Raw genomic sequence first — 6000 nt, 5'->3', positions numbered from 1 at the left:
TTACTATTAAGAAGTTAACATGAGACATGCAGTTCGGTGGGAGGAGCATCTTTGATTCTGCTGCTTCACAGGCTGTGTGATCCTAAGAAACAACTCACCGAGTGCACCTCCAGGGCGGCGAGAGCATCGGGATGGACAGTCACTCTCAACTTTGATGAAGCACGAAACTCTGCTAATTTTTTCGGGATGTAATGTTAGGCAGAAGCCCTTGTTAGAAGTGAAGCAGAATTGTGCCTGAAGCATGTTAGGAACCTAATGCCCGCCGCTCAGACACAGAGCAGCCCGGTGTGGGCTCCAACGCAACATCCTTGGTTCCATCAGCCGGCGCAGCAGGAGAAAATGCAGACTTTCACAAAGAGCTGTGCCGCGCACAAAAACCCTGCCGTCTGGCCTGTAAACGAAGGTGTTCTTGATGAAAGATGGGTAGATTGTCGTTTTTGTGAGAAATAACCTAGATTAACATCTACGGTAGCCGTTTGCAGTGGGGTTGAGTTTGCCGTTTACACGGACCAGGAAGCGACCTGCAGTCGCTTGAGCAAGTGAGAATTATTTTTTGCCTAAAACAAGGGCCACGGTCTGGCATCGCCACTCACACAGCAAGTCCCCTGCATCACCGAGTCCCGCGGGTTCTCTGCCTCCCACGTCCTGGACTTTGCTTCGGTCTCGTGGCTCCAACGTGCGTCTCCACTGCAGGAAAAGAAACAGTGTGTGTGGCTGGGTTTCACCGAGTGAGGAAGCCAAGAAGAGCAGGCATCGCAGCTGTGCCGTGCATCTCCTGTCCGACCCCCGGCGGGCTCCCAGATGCGTGTTCTCCGCTGAGAAAATATAGACGCTCAGCCCTTCCTTCAGCTCTCAGGGAGGCCCAGCCAGCGGGAAGGCCCCGGATCACCGGAGAGAGAGGGAGAGAGAGAGGGAGATGGGCGCTGGCTATGGTCCCCCCGCCCCATCCCCCAGAAGTCGCCCCAGGCTGATTGGTTCTCCACTAAGATCAGGTCCTTTGGGGCCTGGGAGTGGGGAGGGGCTGGAAGCCCCAGTAGCCCCATGGTTTCCCTGTAGCACATCCATAACTGTAAATAATCACACCATTAACCGTTCCCCTTCTCATTCCTATGACAAACAAGTGTGAAAATCGCTGCCACAGCAGAGCCTTGTCTTCAGGGCCTCACAGAATCCTCACCTGCATGCTGCTTCCAGTTCAAACTGCAGGTTTCAGGGGTGCTTAGAGTGGAGGGCTGGGTGATGCTCTCTGCGATGCAGGTAAGAGTAAGGTATATTTTTATGAAATTTGCAATGGAGCTATTGCAGAAGCAAACAGCAGAAACAACGGAGTTTGTGTTGGACAGAGGGGGATGCAGGAAGCTAAATCCTTACCATACTTACGAGTCAACATACGTTATTCAAAGTCGTCTAACACATTTAAAACACTGTAAACTAATGCTTCTAACCTTTAATGTGCACGAGAATCACCTGGGGACTCTCTAGGTGTCTGGGGGGCTGTGCCCTGGGATTCCAGCAGCTCCAAGGGGGGGGGGGGCTTGCTGGGACAGGACTTTGAGGATGGAGGTCCCCCGGCACTCACTGTATGAACAGAGTCTCGGGGCTGAGTCGTCCCCCAGTCACCTGTGGAGGCGACAGGAGTCCGACCTGTGTTGGTTCCTTTGATCTGTGCGATGTTAATACCACAAAAGTGATGGTGACGGTGGTAAGAATAATAAAGACATGCCTTTCCTGAGTAACAAAAGGAACTGCAGGGGACTTTCACACGTTTTTCTAAAACAGACTTTCATACACTTCTCTGAACCCCCTTGACCTTGCTTCCCAAAGCCCCTGATGGAGTTGAGCCCAGTCGCTGAGGCTGGAAATTCAGGGTCCACTGCGGTCAGCACGTCCACGTTTGTCTGCAGATACTACAACGTTCTTACATAGCTCATCATAACGCAAATATTAATATCAACACAACTGTCGTGAAGATGTAAAGAAATGACCAAAAAATTATAAATCATCCACAGTTGTTTTAAAAATCTATTTCTACAGTGACATAAATTTAAATTTACAAAAAAAAAATGAATAGCGATTTTCCTTATGAAGTGCTTATTTGCTTTAAAAATAAATTAACTGCAGATTCTTGAAATAACAAACATCCTTAGCACATTTAAGATTCATTCAACTTAAATTTCACCCGTATTCTCAGGCGTATACATAAGTAATTACAAGCATACTCTCAGGTCAGCTCTTCAAAAATACTTCACAAAGGTCAAGCCAGTGTTTCAGGCAGAATTTCTACAGATGCCAAACACTTGAAAGTATCTGAGTGACTGATTCCATTTCTCATTTTCCATCTGAATGTTCTTGCCTTTTGTACAGTAGATATTACCACAGCATATATCAGTTTCTCAAACGGAGTACATTTTAAAAGAAAATTATAATTACCAAACCCCCACATGAGACCATTCTTTCCAAACCTGTGAATCATAAAGGTTCAAATAAAAGTCAAATTTTAAAGAGTTCTTATTTCTTGTACATACAAATCACACCAGAAAAAGCAGGATCCAGTGGACATAGCCATTTTGGGATGAGTAAGATTTCCATCCACCCACGGGCCTGAGCCCTTGTCCACGGGTCCAAATGTTGAATGGTCATGTGGACACTTAATAATTCAGGAGATTTCAGTCTGTTTCCCAAGAATAGATTTTCTATGCGGCTCTGAACAAGTCACAGAATTCTTCTGCCTGGACATTATATACGATTTGGACAGTACCCTCTTGTGGCATCTCATAAATAATACAGAAAAAAGACTTTTAGGATAGGGCACATGATAAAAGACAGTAACAGTAGAAATTTTTGATCAGTTTTTTAAATTCTCTAGACAGTAGTAAAAGGTGAATATATATTATCTTAATTAATGTTCACGAAGTCCTGAGACAATATGTAATCTTGTCATTTCCTTTGAGACATGAAGAGACTGGGCTCCAGGAGGCCGTCCTGCCCAAGTCCACACAGCGGTGGGCGGCTGGTGGGCGGGGAGCAGGCTGAGCCCTTTCTCCCTCCTCTCAGCCCACGTCCTTCACTCTGCTCTGCCCTCCTGCCCCACGGACACCGGGAGGCTGCCTCTGCCATCAGCACAGGCCGTTCTCTCCCCCCAGGCTCACTGGGGTGCTGGGCTTCCGCCCAGGGTCTCACCGATGCATTTCCCTCTGTCCGGGACACTCTGCTCCAGCCCCCACCTTCAAGCACATCCCAATGTCACTGCTCCCAGTCTCCCGAGACAGCTCCGAGTGATGTCATCTCTCATCAGTGACAGTACGCTGGCCGCATCTTTACTACATGACTATCTATATACTTTCCACAGCAATGGTTCACATTCAGATTATGTTGCTGACTACAGCGGCAGTTTTCATCGAAGGGGTGGGTGCCCGGTCAGTACTTGTTCAAGTGATGCCTTGTAGCATCCTTCCTCTGTGAGCAGCACGGCGATCCAGTGGTGACCAGGATAGGAGTCTGCTGGGAGGCGTAGGACAGACCTGGGGTGAGTCCGAAAGGGATGAGGGAGGTGAGGTTGGTGGGGTGAGAGGAAGAAGGGGGGAGCAGGGTTAGGGTCAGGGGGTCCCAGGAGAAATTGTCATTGAGTGAAAGGGGCAGAAAAAGGTAAAGAACAATTTGGGCAAAGGGCCTGCAGACAGGTTTATAAACAGCTTCATGTGGCTGGAGCACAGACCGAGACAAGCCAGCAGGGAGGGTGCCTTTCTGTCCTGGGTGCATCACCCTTCACAGCAGGAGAAGGGACCCCAGGAAAGCTGCACGTCCTCTCCTGGGTGAGGCTGGAGGGCTGGTGCACACCCTCCCTGTCGGACTGTGGGGAGATGACTGTTGGGAGATGGCCCGCATCCCAGCCCCTCTGCCAGGGTTAGGAACTGTTTCTTCCTGAGTTACCTAAGGGAAAAGATAACATGGTAACAAGTACAAGTTTTCTGCAGAAAGCATGTCCCTCTCATTCACGTTGATTTGAAATGTACCCACAGGAAAGGACAAGCCTGCATGTTCCTGCTGACCGCTGACCAGGGGAACACGGGCAGGGTGCCCAGTGCCACCGCCAGGCCCGGAGCCTGTACCTCCCTCACTGGCTCCACGCAGAGGACCTCGTGGGGATGTCTAGGTCCTAAGACAGGTGAGCTGAGTGACAGCATAACCAGACCGCTCACCAGCAAGTATTCATTGTGACTTGAGAGAAATACAGTTTTATTGAATTAAACCACTAAAATGTATGAATTGTTTGGTTTCCTTACCCTAAAACAAGTACTACTTGGTATGAGACTGTCTTTGGAATAGGGCACTTTTATGGACTTTGAAAAGGCCTCCATGATGCCAATCATCACGTGTCATTTTCCAGCAGAATTTTGGATCTCCTGCAGAAAAAAAATCCAGAAAATATATGGAATGTAGATATATCCCTGTTGTTCCTCAGCATACACAACTATATTTTGCTCAGGTATTCCCATGAGTGATTTGACTGTTCATAAATTTGAGAAGGGCTTTTTAACAAACAGGGGTGTCTTTTTTTAACAGGATGTGGGGCATGAACATTTAAATTCACTGTCCTGGTTGCCGTGAGAAGGAGCCTGGAAGGGCAGAGATGGGTCACCGCACCTGGAGACCTCTCTCCAGCTGGATTTTATAACTAAACCAGTTCAAAGGAGAAGAGTAAAGTCCACGCTCCCTTCAAGCCTTTCCCTGTGAGCTTGGCCGTGGCCCAAGAAAACTGAGCCACAGTAAATCCTGGGCTGTGGAGGATCCCAGGCCTTGACATATGCGAGTGTATCGGGAGTGAAAGGGTTGGATAACCAAATATTCTTAGAGCAGGGTGCTTCCTGGGTATCTGAGGGAAAGAATTAGGGAGAGGGCTGCATTTCCTTGATCCAGAATAGACTATTGATGGAATGCATTTATTATTACTTATAAGGGGTTCTGTTTATACTAGAAAGATTGGTCCTGCAAGGAAGCTTGTCTTCCCAAATGCTTTATACAGTTTCTAGCACATTCCTAGCATACTAGTAACATATTAATAGTGAAAATAAAGTAACTGGAAAAAGTTAAACATTGAACAATATTTCTTTATAGCATGTTTTCCTTTGTGAAAGGTAACTTTTTCTCTCTAGTAAAAGTTCAGTGGTGAAATTCATGGTGATTACTGCAACTAATTCACTTCAGCTTTTTGTAGGAACTTTGTATTTTGCTGTTTTGGTAGCAACCACATAATTATATAGCTTTAGACTTCACAGAACACCCAGCCCAAGCACAAAAGAAGTGGTGAATAAGCGATTGGGTAAATCCATCACATTTTCATGTAAACCAGTTTACATGAATTTTGCTTTTGCTTTGCCTTAACCAGCATAGACAATTAATTTAGCCAATCAGATTGTGTTAACATTGGGTACAATACACACACTTCCGCTGACTGGAGAACTCCAAGGAGTTCATCCTGACAACACTGTACACTGGAAAGCTCATTAGAGACGATTAACCAGTGCACTCCTTTATTAAGCTGGAAAAGACTGTAAAAATGATTTATACAAAATGAAGGGCACCTAGCATCTTTTCAGAGCAGAGCTTTGCAAAGACGAGTGAATGAACCCATGAACTGTGTGACCCTACTCGCCAGATCTCAGGACTCAAACGCCCACGTGTATGCACCAGAGCATCTAATTCGCCCGCAGGTGCCGGCAGCCGGCTCACGCACCTAGCGGCAGAGAGGAGGCACGCAGGGAATCCACTGATCCGCCCCATTAAAACTGCAACAGAAAAGGCTGATGTTAACTTACACTAAGCCTTTCTTGGTTGGCAGAATTTGGGGAGGGGAGAGAGTTCTTATTGGTATTTTTTAGAGAAAAAAAAAGTAGCTTTCGATTTTGTAGAATACTATTTAAAAGAAAATATTGATATAAATTTTAAATAATACGAGCTTGGGCTAATTTCTTGTTTTCTTTTTTCACTGCAACAATAGTT

Source organism: Miniopterus natalensis, chromosome 13 (assembly GCF_054644295.1).
Source record: "Miniopterus natalensis isolate mMinNat1 chromosome 13, mMinNat1.hap1, whole genome shotgun sequence".
NCBI lineage: Eukaryota > Metazoa > Chordata > Mammalia > Chiroptera > Miniopteridae > Miniopterus > Miniopterus natalensis.
The sequence above is the reverse complement of the archived record's forward strand: the minus strand, read 5'-3'. Positions refer to the sequence as shown.